The sequence below is a fragment of the Panthera pardus genome, unplaced genomic scaffold (genome assembly GCF_024362965.1).
Source record: "Panthera pardus isolate Hobbes unplaced genomic scaffold, ASM2436296v1 HiC_scaffold_15, whole genome shotgun sequence".
Taxonomy (NCBI): Eukaryota; Metazoa; Chordata; class Mammalia; order Carnivora; family Felidae; genus Panthera; species Panthera pardus.
This window is the reverse complement of record NW_026526710.1, coordinates 53072062-53096151: the sequence shown is the minus strand read 5'-3', so window position 1 is coordinate 53096151 and position 24090 is coordinate 53072062. Positions and strand designations below refer to the sequence as shown.

The 24090-nt window shown below is 52.2% G+C and overlaps 1 protein-coding gene and 1 long non-coding RNA gene across 51 annotated transcripts in view; one reads left to right on the top strand and one right to left on the bottom strand.

The window, feature by feature from the left end:
- Nucleotides 1-24090, top strand: part of CELF4 (CUGBP Elav-like family member 4) — a 298339-nt gene that overhangs the window by 35733 nt on the left and 238516 nt on the right. The gene's annotated exons all lie outside the window — the stretch shown is intronic.
- Nucleotides 6104-7991, bottom strand: LOC109276398 (uncharacterized). Its single transcript, XR_002084652.2, has 2 exons — nucleotides 7763-7991; nucleotides 6104-6539 (listed from the first exon to the last, which is right to left on the bottom strand). It is a non-coding gene; the product is annotated as an uncharacterized LOC109276398 (long non-coding RNA).

Sequence of the window (24090 nt, the reverse complement as noted above, 5' to 3'; positions counted from 1 at the left end):
AATCCCTTGGGGGTGAGGCTCAGGCACCATAACTTTTCAGGTGTAGACACCGAGGCCAAGGAAAGTCAAATCCGTGTCCAAGCTGGGGTGGCTACCGAGTGGTAACTGGGTGCCAATTCCCCTAGGAATAGGATCTACCCTGTCCTGCAGCTAGTACCACACCATGGTCTCCCTCAAAAGGTCAGCCCTAGCTTTTCCAGAAATCCACCAGGTGCAGGCAGAGCAAGTCCAGAAGCTTCTGGCTTCCCATGCCCATGGGAAGACAAGGCAGCAGGCTGTCTCACCTCCTGGAATACCTCTTCTTCCAGTTCCCCTGCCTCCATTCCTCTCTCCAGCTTCCTCGATGTGGGAGCTGGTGCCAGACTGTTTGGATGCTCCCTTGTTTATATGCTTTGCTGAAGACCTCCCTCATGCAATGAGTCTGCCATTCTCCATCCAGCCAAGACTGACGCTAAGGTCAAAGATGCTGTCTGCAGGCTGAAGGGCAACTCTACCGATGTCATCTGGGATGGAGCACTAGATAGACAGGGAGCTCCTTGTCCTGGCCACCTCTCAGGCTCACCAGGTGAGAGGATGAAGTCAGGATCATCCATCCAACCACTTCCTGAGAACCAGATACATGCATTAGGTCATTGGTTCTCCCACAAACACTGGGAGGCTGGAACTGTTACTATCCCCATTTTACAGATGAGGGCACTGAGGCACAGAGGGACTTGCCTGGTCAACAGCAGTCTTGTGGGTATGGTTCTTTTTTGTTGTTGTTGTCATGTGTATTTATTTTTGACAGAGAGAGAAAGAGAGAAAATGCAAGCAGGGAAGGGGCAGAGAGAGAGGGAGACAGAGAATCCCAAGCAGGCGCCGCACTGTCAGCACAGAGCCCCACTGAGGGCTCGAACTCACAGACCGTGAGATCATGACCTGAGCCAAAATCAAGAGTCAGACATTTAACTGACTGAGCCACCCAGGTGTGTGAGAGTCTGGTTCTTAACCCCGTGCTGAACCACCTTCACATGTGGGTCCTACTCTAGAGCTCAGTCCCCTAGAAAGCAACTGTGGGATAAAAAAAAAAATAAAGGGATGAGCTAGGAGCAGATGGCTTGTTTTTTGTTTATTACCTACTTGAAATTATGTCAGTTAGACTCCAAGTTACTGATCTACAGAAGAATAACGGCAAAAGGGATGGTTTGGTACAGTGGGGGGAAATGCTGAACCAGGAGGGTGGGGTGCTGAGGTTTTTAAATTATTATTATAAAAATAGCCCACACACAGTAAAAAGTACAAAGGGGTATATAATGAAGCGGGATTCTCCCTCCCATTAGAGACCCCATCCCACTCACCAGAAGGAGCAGTTTTTTGGGCATTCTCCCGGAAATATGTCAAGTACAGACAGGCACGTGCAAACACACCCACAGACACTTTCTGTTGTGGGAATTGGAATATGCTCCCGACGTTGCTATGCACCTTGACTTTTGACTTTCCATTAGATCTCGGACCTTTCCAAGTCAGCATGCCTGAGGATCAACTTACTCCATTTAGTAGCTGCAGAGTATCTAGTTGTCCAGATACTCAGTAATTTATCACAGCCAGGTCCCCACGGACAATTAGGTTCTTTCTAGTTTCGTTTTATTTTATTACAAATCACACACAATCAACATCTTTGTGCACATCTGCTGCACATAGGCACGCTTCCACCTGTAGAATAAATTCTTCCAAGTGAAATTATTTCAGTAGATTTGAGCATTGTACATGTTGACTGACATTTGCTTCCAAAGAGATTGTATCCGTTAAGCTCTCATTAATTTTTTTGGAGCCCTATTCTCCCAAACTCCTTACTGACATTGTGTCTACCCAGAAAACAATTTTTGTCAAGACTTGGGTTTCTATTCCTGCCTTGACACCAGATATGAGGCCTTGACCAAGTCACCCTGCAGTCTGGGCCTCAGCTGCCTCATTTGCGACCTGAAGGTCAGACTAGCTGATCTGTAAGGATCCCTTCAGCTCTTCCTGTCTGTGATTTTAAGTGTATCTATCCAGTGGCTGCAGTGTGTTAAACTCTGCTGAACCCCTGAGTTCTCCCAGCCTAAAGGAATCTAAAATCCAGTTGGGGTGTAGAACACACCCTGAGAAGGAGCCACTTGGGAGAGTCTGAAATCAAGAGTGAAGTTGAGTGGTTTAGTCCACAGGCTTGTAAAAGGTCAAGGAGAGCGATGTCAGGTGTCTATAGCCAGGGCGGCTCCTTGGAGGCAGCACTTTTGTGGAAGGAGCAGGAAAATGCACAGAGATGGTCTGTTGTAGATGACAAATGACAATAGGAAACATTTTATCCCGCTCCTTCCCAGATCCTGGGAAGCCAACCCAAATCCACTCTCTCCCCATCTACCCCACTATGGGTTTGTTTTCCCACAGGGGACTGAAACGCGTGTCTCCCAGCGTGGTTTGATGTTCCAGCTCCCTAAGGATCAGGTCCTACACCAGCGGTTTCACTACGTACTGGATTCTTCATAGAAACATCAGTTCAGTTTGCTGTTTTGGGGGGAGGGGAAATTCTACACATAAACCTTGATTAACCCAAGTTCTCAGAAAATGGAAGATTCTAATTAATTCTGTTTTCTGGGTCATATAGGGTAAAAAGGGTTTGGAGGAGGCTCAAGGTCCCTGTCAGCTTCAGTCAGCCCCTGCTGGTGACCCCTGTCCAGCGGGGTACGCATACTGGCCACCTCTGCAGGCAAGGCTTCCAGTAGCCAGACATTGTTGTGGGTTGAAAAGATGAGTTCAGGCGCCGTTTTGGGCTTTGGTATGCTCTACGAAGCACAGAGCTTGCTGTCTTCTTGATACTTGCGCTCATTTGCCAAGGGCTTGGCTCATCTTCCTGAAACAGGAGTGGGGACAGTGGAAAGAGCATGTGCAGTGGGTGCAGGGTCCTCCTGATGTTATGCTATGTGGGGCTCACATACGTTAAGAGTATTGACCATGGTTTGTTACAGACGGAGAGCCTTTTAGTTTAACTTTCCACACTATAGATAAGGAAACTGAGGCCCAGGGATGCAAGGTGGCTTGTTTCAGAGCTCTCAGAACATTGGGGTGGTGACCACGTGCTACAAGTCAAGCTCTTTCAGGATGGACAGGTTGCGTGACTATCCCATAAAGGGCAGAGCTGGGGCTCAAACTGTACCCACTGGGCACCAAATCTTTCCCCAGAAGGTTCCCAAGGGCCTAAAAATCCCTTCTCTCTGGGTTTTGGAACCTGTTTGTCAGAAGGGGGACCTACAGTCTATATTTTAGAGGGCACCTCACATAACCCTGAGGTGGGCTGTTGGTATGAAAGATGTCCCTCTACGATAGGCTGCTTTCAATGGTCCAACTAAAAATCAGTCTTAAAGAGTCATATTTTTCATGCAAGTGGCTGTAGCCCAAGTCTCCCCCTCCCAAGCACGGAGCACTGGCTAGAGGAGCTGGAAAATCCTTGCCAGTCCCCACAGGTTATAAGCAGTCTCACAGCCAGGCAGATGTCAGTCACCTCTCTAGGTATAATATCTACCTCCTTTGAAGGGTGCTTGTGAGTTGAAATAAAATGTACCTTCTAACACCTTTAAAAAGGCTGCCTCACCCTAAGACCAGGCATAGTCCTATTCCTGGCCCTGCTGCTGTCTGGCCATGCCGTGGTTCTCTGCCACTATTCCTCCAGAGCTAAAGAGAAGATACAATCATTTCCACGCCACCTACCTTCCAGAGCTGCGGGGATAATTGAGGTCAGTGGTGCTCAAACTTCAGTGCTCTTCAGAGCCCCTGGAGGGCTGGTTAAACACAGATGGCCGAGCCCCTCCCCAGAGTTTCTGATTCAATAGATGGGTAAGGCCTGAGAATTTTGCATGTCTAATAAATTCCTAGTTGATGCCCATGGGCCCATACTGCAGGTCTGGGGCCACCTTTTGAGCACTGTGAACAAGGGAACTTGCAAAAGGGATTTTTATTATTAAAAAATGCAGGACCCTTCTTTAAAGTAAAAAAGTACTATTTACTCAATGCCAACACCATACCTGATAAATTTCAATTTCATCAATCTCATTTGCTCATCTAAGAACCTATGGAAATTTTAGGAGATATTATAGACCAATCAGCTAGTCACCAAATGAGCCCACACCTGACAAATGAGCCTACTCCCTCCCCACCCTTTAGGAATGGTCAACTCAAGAAACCAGAAGACTCTCTTCTCCACCACCCCCCCCACCCCCCCCCCCCCCACACACAAAAGCTTGTTCCCATCGAGAACATGTCTGGCTCCTACACACCCCTCCAGCTGTACAAACCTGGTCACAGACACCCAGAACCCACACATACACAAACATGCAAGGTTGCTCCCACCCCCTCCACACACCCTGGAAACCCACCTGCAAAAAGGCTCTGTCTGCGGTGAGCACAGCTGTCTCCCCATCTAGATGTGGGGGTCCTCTCCTAACATGGGGCTATTGTCTGAGTTAGAAGGAACAAATTAAAAATGGAAAAGATTCCCAGAAGTCATTAACCCCAAATCAGAAGGGCCTGATGTTGGTTCCTATTGGTGAAGACACGTGTTAATGGGCATGAAGTCTGGAGGGAGGGCCATTGGCCTAGGCTGGCGGTGGCTGTAGGCGGCAGGGGCAGTCACCACAGGGCTTGGAGCACTCAGGGGCGACGGGCAGCTGGAGCCACCCTGTGGCCAGCTCAGGAGGGAAGGGGAGGCAGAGAAACACAACAGAAAGGGTGGTCCCACGAGCAGGAGGCACCGAGGAAAGAGGAGAGGTTTTAACAAAGAGAAAAAGGAGGAGGGCAGAATGAGAAAGGGAGGGCTGGAGATCGAGAAGCCCCGGGGAGAGGAAGGGAGGCGCAGACAAAGACAGCGGCAAGCCGACAGCGGGATGGACCCACGCCGCCAGACTGGAGCGTCCCAACCCCGGCCCGCTGGGGCTCCTGTCAGCTGCTGAGGTCACTGACATTGACCCCATGGGGGCCACGGCCAGAGCGCACAGGGAGCGGGAGCGGAGCGCGGGACGCAGCTCGCCACCCCCAGGGGGCGATGGCCGGCGCGGGGGAGGCGGATGGAGGAGCCCACTCTTTTTCTTCTCCTCCCCCCTCCCTGCCCTTAATGGCTCGGTAATTGATTGGCCCCGCGTCCTATTTTCACCGCGGGCGGCCGGCGCCAGAGGTCGGCTAATATCAATATTTCCCGCGGCTGCTCCGCGGTCTAGATCTTCCTGCTCCAGGCCGCCCCGCCGGCCGAGAATTTACCTTTGGTTTAACAAGAAGTGGGAGCTGAGTCAGGGATTAGGGCTTGTCAAGTCAAGTCAACACAAATAAAAAAAAAAAAAAAAAAAAAAAAAAAAGAGGGGGGGATGGGGAAAGAGGAAAGACATTCGTCAACTCGGGGAGCAATCACGACAGCCTGGGGTTAATTGTGGGAAGGAGGAGGGAGGAAGCCAAGGAGGGAGGAGGCAGCGGCAAAGAGGCAGGGCAGGGAAGAGATGAATGAGGAGGGAGACAGAAAGGGATTTTAAAAGACCATGGAATCCTTATTCCTGTGGTTGGCATTTGAAGCCATCTGTAATTGGCCATTTTCCTTCTTCCCACCCACCTTGTCACCCCGCAGCCACCAACACCACTCACACAGGCACCCCTGCAGCCTGACCCATTTCCTTACCTCTCCCTCCCCCATAATATTTTCTGGTCCTACTTTAAGTGGCTCTTTCTCTCCAACCAGATGTGACTCATTCAAGGCAGAGAGAACTAACATTTATGGAGTATTGCTGTATGCCAGGCACTGTGCCAGGTGATAATCAAATATTAGCTCATTGAACCTCCTCAACAGCCCAGAAGACAGGCTCCATGGGTGCAGGGCAGGGGCTGTCCACTCCCCTCGATACACAGCACCCGGCTTCCTTCGTGTAGCTCATTCACAGTGGCGATGTGTTGAAAGATGGAATAAACGTAGAAGCAAACGGCAGCCAGCCCATGCAGCGCAGACACTGTGGACGCTCGGCGAGCCTGAATGGGTTGCCCAAAGCCATACACTGTCCTCTCTTCCACTCCTCCTGTCTTCACTTCTTGTTCAGTGATTACCTGTAGATGATTGGTTTGTGGCTCTTTATTAAAGACGGTGTAGAGACTCATGTTCCGCACTGGGATGCAGGACCAGGAGGTGGTGGCAAGAGACTTTGTGAGACAAAGAGCAGGGCAGCCAAGAATACCGTCCAAGTGGGAGTCCTCTCAGCAAACCATGGGGGTCTCCACCTGTCCCTAGGCCCCATTCTGCCCACAGCCCGAGCTGCAGGATTCTGTCGATGAGCATCCCATGAAGTGCCCGAATTTCCCAGAACCGCACAGGGCTAGCGGTACTCCCCCAGAGAGCCTGTCTCCCCAGGCTGGATCACCAAACTTCTTATCCTCGGTCAGAACTGCGCTTGTGTGTCTCAGGATCTCAGAGCTGGGGCAGCCCGGGGATTGGAACACATGGTGGGTCCAAGTGGTAAACAATGACACTGGTTCCTCCAGGACACTGACCTCACCTGCAGGGGAGGTAGGGGGTATGAATGGATTTCCTGATACCCCAGAAGAACATCTGGGGTCCCTGTGAGCCCTGCTCCTGGCCCCAAGAGACCCGAAAGAGGGTGAGTGGATCCAGATCAACTCTGACCTTTCAAGAGCTGCCCAACAGCTCTCTTAATGCTTCTGCAGATCCATGGGGTCCCTGTGTCTGTTCCTACTCTGATCGGAGTGCTGAAGGCTCCCAAACCCAGCACATCTGCACATGTGCCCTGCCTCACGGTGAGCCCTCAGGGAAACAGAAAGAGGAAAGCTAAGCAGTCCCCACCCCCACGTTCCCAGTCTAGTTGTAGAGAACAAACCTGTGCACTGCCAACCAATTACAGAACAATGTAAGGGGGCGTTACATCATCCTGTGGTTCTTTACACTGAGAATTCAGCAGAGTTCAGATACAGAAGAGCTCAGTGTGGCTGGACTGATTGGGATGGTTTTGTGGAGGAAGGGGGACAGGGAAGGGGTGAACGCAGTGCCAAAAACTAGAGGTGGATGGAACTGATGAAGGGGCCTGGGAGACTGGAAGTTACCCTGTAGAGTGAGCTCAGAGAGGCTGGAAGGAAGCCAGAGAGCAGAGATATGGCCCCAGGGCCTTCAGTGGGCCCTGCTGCCCCATCAGCAGGTGTAAAGTGAGGATGGGGCCTCCGTGATGGCCTGGGGCTCTGTCAAACAAACAATCCTGCGCCTGTTGAAAATTCCTCAGAGCCCTCCCTCAGCTCTTCTCTCAATCTCCCTGCTAATGTGAGTGAGGAGCATCATGACTTTTACAGATATGATTCATTGCCCCCTCCAACACACACACACACACACACACACACGCACACACACACACACACACACACACACACACACCCCTATCTTGTCCACCTGGCAGAGTCTTAGCAGACAGATAAGTATATTTCTCCTTGTGGTTGATTCCCGAATCCCAATCTCAGTCCATCCCCCATCGGTGTCAGCTCTCTCCCTGAGTCCTGGTCCGGCTAGGGGCATAGGGAGATGTGTGCTCCCTGCTGCCTGGGGCTTATGCCTGGTGCAGGCCAGCATAGAAGAAGCCAAGTTGGTCACTGTGCTAAGTGGTAGACAGTGGAAGGCAAGGGCAGGCATACAAGGACAGGAAGAGGTTGCAGGGATCATAAGAAGTGGGACCAATTTAGAACATAATCCAAGAGCTGCCCTTTAGTGAGGTCTCACCACTCTGTGCTGGCCACCTGCTTCCATGAACTCCCTCAGTCTTCACATTTCTACCAGAAGGGAGGTGCTGTTTCTCTTCTCTTACAGATGGAGAAACAGAGGCCACAGGAGGTTAAGAGCAGAGGTTAGTGGCAGAGATGGGGTTTGACCCCTGGGCTGCCAACTTAGGAGCCTCAATTCTTAAACTCACTGGTACTGTGTGATGATAACCTGCTGTAACCAGGTGGCTGGAGAAAACAGCAAGTCCCTTTGTGACTTCATAAAGAGGGAACTCGATTTTCCCGTATTCCAGAGGGGGTACGTGAGATGGTGTCCCCTGCTCTCTGTGACTGTCACTCCTTTGGCCCTCCTGCCTGCTTGGCAGGATGAAGGACAGGTTTTCATAGGCAGACAGGAGAGGCCAGGGTCATCGCCGGCAAAGGCTCACCCAGCCCTGCTCCTGCCGCCCAGACGTGTGCTCTGATCGTCCGCTGAAAATGTCACGCGGGAGACAGGCACGCTCTGATCTTCAGAGAGCTGCGGTGCATCTGTGATGACATGTGGGCATCAAGATTTGCATATTTATTATAGATAAGCTGTCAAAATGTATGTTGTCAATTTCACCTTATACTCCAGATTTAATGGTGCGCGTAAAGGACAGAAAATCTTTAATATTAATATTAATATGATTTTAGATTATAAGACCGCATTGTAGATATCAATCAGCCAACCCTTAAGGACATGTCACTCGAGTTGATATAGTTTATAGAAAATTAATGTAATCCATCCTGTATGATCTATTACAGGGGCATGAAGAGAAAAAAGAGCGTGTGTGCTTGGGGCGGGGGCTGGGGGGCCATTATTACTTGCCACAGTTCTCCATACGTGCTCATTTGTGTTCGTGCCTGAAACATCAGAGAGGGGAATTGGCAGATTTCAGACTCGGCACGGACCTTGGGGATACCCCGTGCCAATGCTGTCACTTTGCTAGGAGGAAAGGAAGGCCCAGCAAGGGGAGTGATGGGGCCACCGTCACTCAGCTTGTTGGTGGCAGAGGTGAGCCTGCGCTTTGTGAGGGCTCTCTGCACGTTGCCCAGTGTGCCCCGTGACTCCCTGATATACTCCCATCCTCCCCCTCATCCCCAGTTATAGGAGGCTGCTCGGGAAGGTGGCTTCTTCATCTGTTTCAAAAGATCCCAGGGATCCCCTGGTCTTCGAAGGACTCCTTCCCATGAAGAGGGGCCTGCAGGGCCTTGGCCATGGACAGAAGGGCTTTCCTGGTGATTGCAGAAGTGCCAGCATGGTCTCAAAGCCCCCACTGCTCACTCTACCTGTGTTCTGACACCTGAGGCTTTGGCACTGACACTCTTCTTACTTAAATCATGGACTAAACATCTATTAGGGGCATGGCAGTATGATGGGAATAGAGTGACCACCAAGAACTGTTCTCTCTGGGTGGGAAGGGATAATCCCAGGAACGTCTTAGAACCTGGGCTGAAGCCCCTGCCCCAGCCTGAGGTGGTGCCATCAGCATTAGTTAAGCCCTCGGGTTTCTGAAATGGACCTTTTTGTTCCCAAGTGCCACCCAGGCTAGATGAGGCCTCCAGGGAGCAGCAGTGGCTCCTGGGCTCCCAGCTCTTCTCTCAGGTCCTGTTGTCCCCACTGCCTACCCAGCCACCCACACCCAGCTGCCTTCAACTATGGAGAAAAAACTCAACTTTATTTTCCATGCAACCGCCCAAAGTCTATAGCCCTCTGCCAGCTGGGTCAACAGGTAACCCAAAGCCCATCCAGATCTGAGAGACCAGCTCCAAAATCTGTTCCCTTAGTTGCTCAGCTATAAGACAATGGCCGACCAAATAGTCCTTGTCTAGGCCTTCATGTCTACACCATACAATGCAAATGAAAAGACACACGCTGTGTACCTCACACACTGCTGGGCACGACCCGAGAAAGGTGGCAAACACATACAGCACCAGGTGTGGTTTCTGCAGCTCCGGGTCTGGAACCCTGGCACTGCTGGACAGTAATGTAGGCAGAAAGGAGGGGCTGTTCCCGGGAGCTTCGGTTGGGGGGGATGAGCAGCCCACTCTTCTGGGGTGAGGCTCAGCTAATCCGGGCGCCCAGGGTTTGAGGGGAGAAGGTACAGACTAGGGAACATGAGAGACAGTATCCCTGGTCTGCAGGCTTCCGCTCCTCCAAGGGCCTCAAGTTGGCTCTCTGGAAACCCTTACCTTACCCAAAGGATGTGGAAGCAACAATATGTTGGTGCCTGAATGTCCACAGTAACCCCCTCACAAGGCTCAAGAGAACACCTGGTCTCTCCCCAGGCTTCCAGCCCAGGAATCTTCCCCTCAGCCCAGGCCCCAATCCCTGCTCAGTTTCCGCCGTTCATTCCCTCTCCCTCTCGAAGAATCAGGCAAGTCCTGGTCATGGTAGTTCACGACGGTGGGGCTTATAAACCTCCCATACTTCTTATCGGAAGTAAGACCAGGCCTATCAGGGCTCCATAAATCACAGAGGCATAGAGGGTGGGCGAGGCCCAGGCCACTGGGGAGACGCAGGGACCTGAATGGACCCAGCCGGATAGACTCGCTCTGGGCTGCACACAGATCTCAGCATCTTACTTACATACCACAGCAGACGATCAACACCTGAAGCATTTTTCATCCTGTTCAGACTACAAAAGCTTCCTCGGATACTTCTGTGTTAGTGATTCCGTACAACGGCAAAATGCTGATAGGAGAATTTTTTTTTTTCTTTTTTTAATCTTCCACCAAAGGCTGGGAGAAAGATGACCCAGAGAAGGGGGAGGGAGGTACAAATGAAGCCAGACAAAATGAGGAAGGTATGCCATCCTTGAGCACGCTTCTTTTTCCCAGGAAATGTAGCAAGTCATGGGAGGGTGAGGGTTTGGATCTGGGAGAGTGTGGCCATCCCTACTAACCCTGTTGGCTCAGAAACCCACCAGGCTCACCCCATCCCTCTCTTCTCATCACCCGCTGCTCTGGGGCCCAGCTATTAAAGGTTTAAAGTGGAGTGAGTGGGGACAAACCTGAGCATCCAGGAAGAGAGGAAACACAGTTGGGGCCAGGGCGGCAGCCCTGCTCTGGCCAGGCTCCCACACTGCCCTCCTCTCTGTGGGCTCTTAGCACCTCCAAGGGGAAGTAACAGGAGACAGTTCTTGGCTCCCTCAAACTCAAGGAGTCTTAATCTGATGCTCTCAGCCTCCTGTGGGTGTGGTGGATGGTGGAGTAGGGGGTGGACCATGATCAGTTTTAAGAGATCTCGTGATCCCCTAAAATTGTATGAAAATGGCATATGTGTGCATGTATGCCTACATGTGTGGGTATATTCGTGCCTATGTGTGTACTGGGGACATTTTTCCAGGAAGAATGCCTTCAGCGTCCCTCAGATTCTCAAAGGGCAAGGGACTCCTCTGAACCATTAAGGAACCCCTGGGCTCTCCCTCCAGCTGCTGAGCTGTAGTCAGGGCCTCATGAGGCAGGCAGTGGGCTGCCCGGTGCACAAGGCAGGACCCTGCGCTTCGTAAATCAAACTCCAGCCAGAACAAGATAGCTTGCCGGTGACAAGGGTGGGAGGTGCTCTCCAGGGCCCGGCAGCCAGTGGGGGATGAGCGGGCTCTCTGTGTGGGAAGGGAAACCAGAAGGGCATCCCAGCGGGCTTTGGCTCTGAGCACATGGCTTTCTTGCAATCTCTCGTCCTTTGTGCCCCGTGGCCCGCCAGGAGGTTGTTTTCTCTCCCTGACCCCGTCTGTTCAGCTCTGTGTCACCAATATCTGTTTTTATGTATTCTTGGGTCCCCTTTCCTTCGTTTCCTCCATTAATACTTCTCGTTCAGGGGAGGATAAACAGGGTCATAATCACGCCATAAAGTGAGCCACAGGCTGCGTGTCGCTTATTGCCCAGGGGTCTGCTAATTGGAATTTATAAAGTTCAATAAAAACTATAATCCAATAAGGGCTGAAAGTCTTCTTCATTTATCTTAGGGGTAATATTCTCCCTGCCCGCCCACCCGCCTGCCTGCCTGCCAGCCAGCAGGGAGGCCAGGGAACAGGGAGCAGGCACCAAACAGGCCTTCCCAGGGGGCCGCAGAGTTCCTAAGAGTCGCTGGCCCTGAATCAATGGCAGGGTGGCCAGCTAAGGGAGAGTGGAGGGCCCGGTGGGGGCAGCTCCCACCCAATCAGACATGGTGGCCACACTTCAGAGGCTGAGAGACCTCCACGGTCGTAGCATTATCTTTTATACCATTACAAACTTTCCCAGTTACGGCTCCCCCGATCCATGTAATTCCCTCCCCTCCGACCCCCAGCCTCTAGAAGAACTCAGGCAATCTACTGTAGAGAATCCTGTGTAAGGGTGTTGGGTGCAAACCTGGGATTGAAGGTGCCTTCCCTGTCCCTGGCCTCAGGAGTTCCCACAGAGCAAAGTGCCACGGTCACCGCATGGCATATACCCACCCAGAACTAGAGCTGTCTCAGTCACCCAACCTGTGCTCTATTGGTCACCCCCCACAGTGAGGGAGGCAAGAGAAGGTGGGGAAAGGGGTTCTCACAGCCAAATGGAGGCTCTGCGCCCTGAAGACAGTTAGAGAAATATGTCAGACAAAGCGGCAAACTAGCATTCTGGTTTGCCCCAGGGACACAGAGGTTTCCCGGACATGTGAACTTCCTGCTAAAACTAAAACTGCAACAGAAGAATGGCACAAGAGGGCACTGTCTCCGAAGTGTGCTGAGTGGTGGGGAAGGCAGATGGAGCTCACCTCCACCAGGCACCTCCTGGGAGGACACATCACCTCTGCCTGTAGCCATTCTGGAAACATCACCTCTCCCTAAGTACCTCCTGCAAAAACCGTGGAGTTTCCCATCACCTTCCAGGAAGCCCTCATTTGAAAAATGAAATGAGTGCCCTCCAGCAGGAACACACCTGCACCCCAGTTCCAAATGCAAACAGCTGGCCCATTGCTGGGAAAGCCAGGGCTCCAGGCACTCTGCAAGTGGGAAGAGGGGCAGGGCTCTCAGCCACTGATGCCAGCCTTCCAACCAGAACAGAAAGAGGCAACGACTAAGCCCCACGGCCGTCGGGGCTTACTGGTGACTAGGTGGAAGGGAGAGACCTATAGAGCCACTGCCCCCACCAATCGCCATGCTGGGCTGGGGAGTGTGTGCATGTGTGATGCCAAAAGTAGATGTTGCAGCCGCCACAGCCTCCCAGGGCTCCACAGTCTCACATGGAGATAACAGAGGCCAGTGCAGCTCTTGGGGGAGGAAAGGTTGGTCAAGAGGTGAACCAAGGAGGAGAATCGGATCAGTGACGTACCCCAGGTGCTAAACTTCTCAGAGAAGGGGACCCGACTTGGTGTTTGGGCTCGAGAAGGAACTCCAGGAAGAAAGAATGTCTACAAGTGATGGAAGAATGGTCCAGGAGGGTGGGGCAGAGCCCTGCAGCAGAGGGAACAGCATGTACCCGGGTCTGGAAGGGGGCAGAGGGGAAGGCGTGGTGCACCGGGCAGGCAGGGGCTGGGGCCTCTGCGCTAAGGAGAGTGCAAAGTCAGGAAATGATTTTTTGCCAGAAGAGGCATCTTTCCACCTGAGAACCAGAAAGATCTAATACCCTAAACCCTCCTAATCCATCTCCAGCCTCTCTCCCCTTTCCCTTCATACCCTCATCATTCATTCATTCATCCATTCATTCACTCATTCATTCGTTCCACCAAAGGGCATCAAGGGCCTCCAGGTACCCAGCCCAGTCCAGGTGGCAGGGTCCCGGCAGTGAGGAAAGCAGACCGAATCCCTGCTTTCCCATGGGATCAAGTGTCCTCATCCAGATCATCCACCCTGGGTCCTGCCTCTGCTCAGGCCGTTCCTGTGCCCTGGCACGCCTTTCCTTTTCTCCACCCAGTCCAGGCTTTTCAAGCTGGGGATCCCCACCCGCTTTGTGAAACTCCATCTGCCCTTTCCGATCATCATCTCTCTTCCCCTAGTGAAGCAGCCAGAGCAGCAGCAGCCAGGGCCCACTCTCCCAGAACTCTCCGGGCCCCAGGCAGGAGGGCGGCACCCCTGTCTCTAACACTACTGCTGAGGCACTGATCCGGCACCAGCCTTCCCTACCCTTCCCTTCAGACTGTCAGCTGCATGAAGGAGGGGTCCCTGCCTCCCTCCAGTGCTGTTCTCACCATGCCACCTCCACTAGTTCAGAAGGAAAGAGAGCATGACTCATGACTCGTGCTTTAAGCTCCCTTTGGAGGGTGGGCCAAGAAACGCCAATTCCTACTACTTCTGTGCGGGAAGCCTTGGCCAAGGGAAAAAGGCCTTGAGAGGATGAGATCCTCAAGGAAGGAGGTCAGGACGGGCAGAAGGCTGGCGGGGGTGCAGAGATACGCATGTAGCCGGGGGAGGAAAACTTGTTGCATCGCATCGGGAAATGATGAAAAGCAAAAACAAAAAAAGGGAATAAGGGAAGTCACTGGGAGAGGCAAGATGGAGTGTAATCTGAACCACAAACCCACCTCCTCCAGGCTCTGGAAGGCTTTTACTGTACTATAAAAACCACTGCCGAACAGCAAGCCTGCTTGATGACAAAGAGAGATAATTGGCTCTCATGCAGATTTAAGCCCAAAGTTATCAAATAATAATAGCACGCAGAAAGAGACACAGGCAAATGGGCCTGGAGAGCCCGCTTCTTCCAAAGGACGAGGATTTGTTAAAAGTATCTAAATTATGCTCCTGCAATGGAACAGGGAAATGGGGCATTTTTTTAAAGAAAGATTTTCTTTTAATGCTTGGATACATTTTTAAAAGTTCCTTTATAATTAGGGCTGTAATTTATATAATTTATTTTTAAAATATCCTTTTTTTAATTTCCACCCGGTCCAGTTAAAGTTGAACTGAAAAGCCCACAGTAAATGATTTTTTTAATAAAACCGTTTAAAGGAGCCCCAACCTGAAGCGGAATAGATATGTGGATTTTCAGAGAAGAGGGGGAAAAAATCATATATTGAAAAAATAAATTTCCTAACCCATTTTACACCCCAGATTTTATTACCACTGGAAGGTTTTTAAAATTCTAATTCCCTGTGCTTTCCTTAAACTGTTTGTTTACCACCAGGGGGGCTCCTTGGCTTGGGACCAAGAGCTCAATGGGTCAGCTTCGGATCAGTTTCAGATGCCTGGCCCAGGCAGTTTCACAACCCCCCTTATCCCTCATGTGATTTGTCTGTTTCTGGTCTACCTCCCTCTTCAAGTGAACTCTGAGCCCCCTAAGATCAATACCATGCTAGAGGGAGAAAGCTCCCTTCTCCCCCTTTAACATCCAGCACTGAGCTATGCATACAGTAGTTGCTCAATAAGTGTTTGCCAATGATGTGCCACACTATGGAGAGGCCCTAACCCGCCAACCGAGTGAAGGCCAGAAAACCTTCACAGGGAGCTGCGGTTCCTGCTATAACACCCTCTTCCTGACGGAGTGGTGAGGAGGTCATCTTTTCAGTGCTTAACCAAGGAGCCCCTCAGATGTGGGTAGAGGAGCCAAGAGCAGATCACTTGAACACCAGGGACAGAGAGCATAAGGGCTGTGGTTGTTTTGGCCGGGTCAGATGGGGCAAATGCAGAAAGAGGGACCAAGAGGAGCTGTCAACTAGACACACCGATGTCCCCCTCTTTCAGGGACTTGCCCTGAGCATCTCCTATGTTTGCTGGGCTCAGCAGAACCATCACCTAAGAGATGCCCGCTCCATACCTATCAAAAGGTGCGTGCACACACACCTACACATCACCCGTACGAAGGGACAAACTTAGGTCCCCGTGAACCAATCAGAGGACACACGGGAGAGGTAGTTACGACTGTAACTGCCATAGCCAACAAGGGATGGAAAGGTTCATGAGCATTTACGGGAGGCTCCGTAGGAGGAGGGGGCATTGGAACTTGGCCTGAGAGCACAGGTTGGCTACACCTAAGCATAAGGACCAGGCAGAGTATTCGTTCTGGAGGCTGGGGGCAGTATGAGCACAGGCCTGGTGGTGGGAATGAGCAGTGTGAAGAGCCTGGTAGATGAAACTGAAGGTTGGTGAAGCGAATGTGAGGATGGAGAAAATCAAACCCGCTCAGTAACAGCAGCCCATGCCCCGGCCAGGGGTTCTCGGAGGCTTTCTCTTTGAGCAGTAGAGCTCCGACTGCAGGAAGCTCACACTGCCTCTCATCCACAGACACACGCTTGCTGAACCCTTACCGGACCATGGAGACGCCCATAAGGATGAAGTTTGCTCCCACTCCTGGGCTGCTCCTACCCTTTCTGGGGGGCCACCCCACCTCCAGATGACAGACAAGCACTGAATGAGAGAGCCTGGCAGGCGGCAGGGAAAGGCCATTACAGCTGGAGCAGCCCTGGCAGCCTTCTTGGAAGAGGGGAAACTAGAGCTTCCCCTTGGAGGATGAAGGGATCCATACTGGAGCATGGAAGGGAGGGTCTCTGTTTCCTTGAGGTCTCCACAGCGAGACCACAGCCAGTTCAGGTGGGCGGCAGGTGGTGGGACAGGTGGAAGTTTTCTCCTCTCTTACTGAACCCCTAGGGGAGACCCCACCCCACCTTTCCCAGCCTCTGCAACCCCTTCCTTATGCCATTAGCTCCCTGCTCCTGCCAGTATGCACCCATGGTCCCCAAAGGCCAGTAAGTCCTTCTGCAGGGAGAAGGGGGTTTCCTAAGAAGACCAAGGCAAGGAAGAGGAGGGGGAGGAGGAGAGGAGAGAGAGAAGGAGGAAGAGGAGGAGGAAGAGGAAGAGTTTAACTGCCTTAAAGGAAGCTCCCTTGGTAGGGCTTGCACGGGGTGCTGTGGCTTAGCAGGAAGCCGTCTTGGACCGTGGGTCCTCTTGACCGTGCTTCTGTGCGTGCTTCCCACCTAGATGCCTGGCTCTTCCCAGTGCCTGGGACGCTCGTCAGCAAAGTATGAACTGTAGCTGAGAGACACTGGGAACAGTAAAGGGGCTGAGGAGTGACTTGAAAACAGGTCCTTCCTCAGAATGCCACTGGAGGGTGGAAAACACCCTCCCTCCCGGCAGTCCCTTGCTTTCCCAGCCCAGGCAAGGATACAGGAGCACAGGTCCCCAGACTGCTGCTTCGTTGCCAAGGAGACAGCAATTACTCTGAGAGTTGTGTAGGGTTTTTCTGCCTTTCCTTCTTTCTTTCTTCCTGTGTTTAAATTCTGGGCCTGATGAACTGCAGTTGGCCCGGCTATCCCCCTCCTCCACCCCCCAGCCCCTGCCCCCCAGCCGCTGACTCTGCATGAAAGGTCAGAAGGGCTGTAAACAGTTGCCTTCCAAAATGACAGATGCCCCCTGCTTGGGGTAAGCATGGCAGGAGAGAAACCATTTGTCAAAGTATTTATAAAGTGGGTGGAGATGCTGAAGTTGTATTCCCTCCAGGTTAAAAAAAGAAAAAGAAAAAAGGCAGAGAGCCACGAGGGAAACAAGAATCCAGCAACTTCTCTCACGACCCACTCTCCTTTTTTACCAGCCGGAGATGGGTATGAGTGTTCTGTGCCTGCAGAGATGAACAGACCTGTGTGCCTGCCCTCTGCGTGTTCACAGTTTGGGGGAGACTCACACCTGGGTAGTCAGAGGCAGTGTACAGGGTACGAGATGTGTTAGATGGGTGTGTGAGACCAAGAATGTCACAGGCTGAGTTTGAGGAGAGCAGGCATGGCATAAAGGGGTCTGGGCCTCATGTCCCGGGGGAGGCCCAGAGCCTGCTCTGTGGCGGAGGGAGTTCTGCTGGGGTCACCAAGGAGGCCTGGAGGAGTATGAGAACCCCAGAGCAGAGGCACCCTCAGTGCCCAGATGCCATCCCTATACGGCAGACCCATGCCAGCTCTGGGGAAGAAGGACGGTGTTTCTGCAGTACTTTGGCCAGCTAGGCCTAAGTAATGTTCTGTTGGGTTGGGGCAAGGGCGTACCTGGTGCACCCTGAAAATCCAGGCTAGGATATTCCGCTCCTGTGTGGGGGACAGAGGGCAATGCCGTGTGCTTTAATGTGTTAATTTCCCCCTGATGCTTTCTTCCCTTTCCTCTTCTTTTTCAAAGTAACCATTATCCATTTTAAAATGTGCAATTCAGTGGCATTTAGTACAATCACTATGTTGTACAATAGCCACCCCATCAAGTTCCGAGACATTTGTATCACCCCGAAAAGAAACCTCATATGCATTAAACAGAGCATACCAATTAATCCATTCCTACCTCCTCCTAGTCCCTGGCTATCCCTAGACTTCCTTCTGTTTCAAGGGATTATGGACTGCATGTTCTTGATGTTTCGTATGAGTGGAATCATACAATATGTGACCTCTTGTGTCTGGCTTCTTGCACTAAGCACATTTTCAAGATTCGTACATGTTGTGGCATGGAGCAGAATTTCCTTCCTTTTTATAGCTGTGTAATATTCCATTGTATGGCCAGATCACATTTTGCTTATTCATCACTTGATATAAATTTGGATCATTTCTACTTGGGGGCTATTGTGAATAGTGTTGCTGTGAATATGTTTGTACAAATATCTATTTGAATGCCTGTCTTCCCTTCTTTGGGGTACATAGCTGTGTGTAATTGCTGGATCATATGACTGATACCTTCTTACTTTTTTGTGAAGCTCCAGGCTGACTTTTCTGTTGCAAAGTCCCCAACTTGATTCATATTAACTCAACACTTATTGTGTGCATACTATGTATCATTCCCTCCCTAATTCTAGGAGCTACCCTGTCTGATAAATTGTAACCCCATTTTACAGATGACAAAGTTGAGGTTCAGATAGATTAACTCTTGGGCCATCCAACTGAGAGGTGCCAGAAACTCAGATGCCATTTCCTGGATCTTTCTACCACATCACACATGGCTCTCCCACATGGCCAGGGCACCCAGTGCCTGGATATCCCAGTTTCATGGTACTCATTGCAGAACCTGAAGTGTCTAAGTGTTTAATTCCACGTGAGATCAATATCCTTTAGATTCTACTATAGACAGGTAGTTGCAGGTGCTAATATTTTTTTAATTGGAGGGGAGGACATAAAATTGATGGCATTCTTCCACTAAATTCATTTTTGTATAAGTGAGTTGGGGAAAAGCAAACTGAAGGCCACTTCAGTGGCTGAAGCCTAAGCCCTGCCAGTGTGGGGAGACTGGTGTGACCTCAGAAATGTCAAGATGGGGCTTTGGGGTGGAAAGACCACATCACAGTGGGAACAGCACCAGCAAAAATCTCAGGAGGCAGAAGAACGGGTGGAGGCAGCAGCAGAGGTGATTCTAGGAGGAGGTGAGCTGCAGACTGCAGAGACAGCTGTTCTCTCACCAAGGATAGAGACAAATCTCAAGGTTTGCGCTGGCAAACGCAGAGTGACACGGCTTGTCCCTGAGGGAAAGGACCCTCCCCACCTCCCACTTCTGCTTCCCCAGCCAGGAGAACATGGTTAGCTAAGAGGACCCACCAAGGGCAGTGAGGGGCTTCAAGCCCCCAGGCCACCAGACCACCTTTGCTCACAGCATGACCTTGAACAGCATACTCGCAGATGTGATGGGAGCAGCTGGCTCGCGTCCCCTGCGGCTGCACCTGTGGCATTTGTCAGCCTGGAGTACAGGCATGCCCCACCGATGCATACTTAGTGCCATCCATCAGCCCTGCAGGAGGTGGGGGGGGGGGGCACCACTCCACACTTACCTCCCTAGCACTCCACCCGACCCCCACCCTGCAAAAGACCTCAGCTGCTGAGTGCGTGATGAGACCACAGCCCCAGACCTGGACACCTGCCCTGTAATTCTGTCAGGCAATTAGCACAGCAAATGGGCCCAGAGGGCCCTGCCTGTAGGGAGTCGCCCTCCTGCCTCCAAATGCTTTCCCCTGGCTCAGGCCATGTGCTGATTCCAGACTGATGTTGCACACACACCGCTCCCTCCCCAGTGCTTGCAACCAGAATCTCCATTAGCTCCACCGCCTCTGGTGTCTTAGGCGTTTGAGGTGCCCCGATCAAACCCACCCTGTCTCACCTGCCAGGGCAACTCAGCACCAGATTCCAGCCAAATCAGGGATGAGAAATAAGAGAGGGAGAAGCCCAGGTGAGGCCTGCCCAGAAACTCTGGGGAGAAGATGGCCACTCTTGCAAACAGCAAGAGGGAAACACAGCAAGTGATGATGGAGTTGTACTGGGCAGGGGCAGGGTGGAGAGGAGAAACCCACTCTGGAGATGTTGGTGGGATAGATGAGATTGAAGGAGGAGAATATAGAACTCCCAAATTTCTGGCTTGGGAGTGCCAATCACCCGTGTGAGGGAGTCCAGGACCAGGGCAGGTGTAGACAAATAATGGGTGCCCTTTTGCTTGGGTTGAATGTGAGGCGCCATGCGTCCTCCAGGCCAAGATGTTCACCAGGGATGGTGTATCGGGGAGATGGACACCAGGTCGCTGTGGCTTAAGGGCCATATAGGGACCACCGTGATTCCAGATGAAGGGAGTGAGGGGCAGGGACAACCAGGGATGATACCAGGTCTGCTCTCAGTGAGTTGACTTCTCACCAAGAAGCCAACATTTAAATTCCTCGAACGTGGAGACTTGACTAAGGGGGATGACAGACACCAATGTCACAATGGAGGCAAGGTGAAGAAGTATGTGCTGATTTGGGAGGAAATAGGAGGTCACAGAAGGTTTTAAAGCAAGGGAGTGACAGATCCGAAGCTGGCCTGAGATTGAAACACTGAAGGCCAAGGGACAAATTAGGAGGTTATCGTAATGGCCCAGACAAGGGAAGATATGTCAGGAGATAGCAGCCAGGAGCTCACAAGGAGAGAGGTGAGATTTCTGTCATTAAGAATAACCATATAGCACAGTTCTATGCAAATGTAAAAGCCCCTCATCTAAGGGGAGGGGACAGGGAAGAGGAGGCTTTCCCACCCCGGGCCCAGCTCTCATTCAGATGAGAGGAAAGGGTCTCAGGGGCCTTGGGCAGGGTCCCAGGGAGCAGAGGAGGCCGTGGCCATGCTGGACTAGGACCCACTTAGGTGCTTTGAGCCACCAGGTCACTTGTCCAGCAGGTTAAGGAAGGTGGGAAACAGCAGTCCCAGGTCAAACCCTGCGCAAGCCCTTCCTGATGACCGTGACCTTTGGCAGATTATTGCATCTCTCTGGTCCCTCATTCTCTTATCTTGAAACTGTCCATTCAGGAAGGTGAGCTTTCCTCACTCGTTTGCACCTGTCACATGGGAACAAGGGCGCCTGGCCATCTACCTCCCAGGAAGTGAGAAGTGAGGTGGAGGATAGGAGGGAGCTTAGGAGTTGGAAAAGTGCTCAAGGAGGAATCAAACTTTTAAAAGTTAGAAGGGCCATAAAACATGAGGCACCGGATGTTTTTCTCCATTTCCCAGGGAAGCTCCATATCGTTAACACGCTGCCGCTCTCTGATGGGTGGTAGGCATCTGCTGGGACCGGGGACCCTGAGTGGCAAAGGCAAGCAGCAGCAGCAGCGGGTGAGGGAAGAAGAACCTTCCAGGCCTGCAAGGTATGGGGCCTGTTACCCAGACACAGCTCAAGTTCAGGGAGGTCACCAGGCCCATGTTGGAGCATAAAACTGTTCCAGGTAGCTGGACCACCCTTCCCACTTTCCTCCCTGCCCTCTTGCCTCCTGGGGATGGCATGAAATGAGGTGAGGGGTAGATGGGTTTTGGGAAGTCACCCCTGTGCCCATGTAGGGGCCCATGGCTGTGGCACCAGTGGGCCCCTCCTGGAGTCTGGGGTGGAGGAAGCCAGTCCTGAGTGAGGACCTTTCAAGGAATCCTTCCAGGTGATCCAAGTGAGGGCTTGACCTCTGGGGAGCTGGTCTGTCCACATCTCCCTGTGTAGTGGGTTTTTTGCTTGGCTGTGTTTTCCCCAAACAAGCTTATACAATTAGTTTCTTCTTGTTTCCTAAATTATTTTTGCCGCTGCTAATTATTTCACACTCCATATACAAGAGTTATTGGGGTGGGTAATGGGAAGCAAGGGATCGTTTCGTGGGAGCATCGTGGGCTCCAGGACATGCAGGCAACTTTGATTTGTTTTTCTGCTCATCCACCGCCTGAGAGAAGGAACAGAGAGTGCTGAAAGAACAGGGGGGCAGGGAGGGGGCGGGGAGGGGAGGGGGAGACACTGCAGGGCTGAGGCTTTGAAAGGCACAGCCTGCCCACAGTCTGGGAGGGAATAACTGCTGATGGGCCAAGGCCACCGCCCTACTGCCCCATGCAAAGGATAGGCTCCAGGGCAGCTCAGGGAGGGCCACATAATCCACAGGACACCTTTGCTTAATGACATCACAGGAGGGACATGTGTGAGGCCTGGCAGCTGCACTGGGAGATCTACATGTGTCACAACAGGCCTGCCTCAAATCTGTTATGCGGTTTGGAAAGTGGGGCTCAGAGAGGTTAAGGAACTCACCTGAGATCACACAGCCAGGAAGTGGTAGAGCTGAGACAGGAACCTAGGTCTGTCTGATGCCAAAGCCTGCATCTCTAACTTCCCTGCTCCCTGCCTGCTACTAGGGTCCTCTTTGTTCCCAAGGAAGGATGCTCCTTGGGTGCTTCCCTGGGAAGAGGGTGCTTACCTTAGTCAGGAAGGGCTTGGCTCCCACCCTCACCCCCACTTAGCCCCCTCAAGCCCACTGTGCCTGAGCCCCGGCCAGAACAGGTGTACCCACTGCCCTCTTCCCCACAGGGCACCGCCTGTGACGGTTGTGTCCTTTTAAGTTTAGCTCTGCTGAAAGGAGGCTCGACTTTTTCTAACGAAAATTATCCAGGAGCTTATATGAGGAAGCAAAACTAGAAAATGTAAGAGCCGCTAGAAGGAAGGGTGTGCAGAACCCAGACCGCTTTCCTGATGCTGTGGGTCGGCCCAGCTGGCGGGGCTCGAGGGTCTCAGCCAGGTGAAGCCACTCACGCACTTAAGCTGGAGACGAGTCTGGCACCCTCCTAAAACAGCTGCTTGCTCCTCTCCCTGACCGTCCCTTGGGGACCCCCGAAGCCCTCCCTCACCTCATCAGGCTCAGCCTGGCTGGTCCTCAGCTGCCTGGGGATGCATGCTCCTGTGGGCCCCAGGCCTGCAGTGACCACTCTCCACTCCCCACTCGGCTCAGGTTCGTTCTCCACGAGGAAGCTTCTTACACTAGCCAGGTGCTGGAGCTGAGACTTACTCTACTGACACTGAATGATGTCTCTGGTCCCAAGCAACACTCTGGTCTCGCCTCTTGGTGCTCTCCACCTTTCATCAACACACCAGAGCCGAAAACAGAGCCACTGAAGTAGGTGAGGCAACGTGGAAAGGTGCTCAACGACATCCCTGGCACCAGAAAGTGCTTCATCATGCTGGCGGTGACTGGTGCACACCTATTCACTCACAGCTAACGCTGACCGAGGCTGCACTTAGTACACGCCGGGCCTTTTCTAACACTTGGCATATATGTTCTCATTTAAAACCCTCAGCAACCGGGTGGGGTGAGGGCTACTCCTCTCCTGTTTTACAGGTGAGGAAATTGAGGGAGGAAGGGGCTAAGAAACCTGACCCAAATTCCACAGCTAAAAGGTGATAGAGGCAAGCAGTGTGCAAGCCCTGTTCCTAAGCGCTGCCCTGCATTGCCTTCGAGTGGCAGAGGCCGCACAGACCAGCTCATCCAGCTCCCCTCCCCTCCTTACACATAAAGCTGCACGTACCCCCGAAAGGAAGGTGGCTTGTCCCTGGGAATAACCCATTTTCTTGATTTGTCTTGTGAGAAAGAGCTCTTCCAAGAATCCTCTCCTCTCTCTGCCCCAGGAAGCCACTCTCCTAGACCCAGTGGGGTTCTCTGTGAGTCTGGTTGCTTTACTGGAGAGGAAGGCTGAGCTCTGGTGTCACTCATCCATCCTGGATGGGGGAGGATGGGGACAGCAGAGTCCTGAATGGGCATGAGACAGGGGCCTGGAGGGAGACAACTGACATCTGAGTAGCATTCAGGCTTTCCTACTGCCTACTCCTTTGAAGCCCATGCCACACCCTCACGTAGGGAAACTGGGGCAGCAATCATCACAGCCATCATTTGATGGATGGAGAAACTGAGGCCCAGAGAGGTGGAGGGACGCACCAAGCTTTGGTGGCAGAAGTGGCACTAGACAAATTACAGGATCTAGGAGAGGCGACTTGTTGGCAGGGGTCCTGGTTGGAGGGTCCCAGGGCACACAGCTAGGCACGATGCAGAGGGGGCTCTGCCAAGGGAGGGCACAGCTCTTCCATCAACTGGGCAAGGCTGGTACAGAGTGTCGTGACCCTGGCAGGCTCTGAGGGCCTCTCTGGCTTTGTT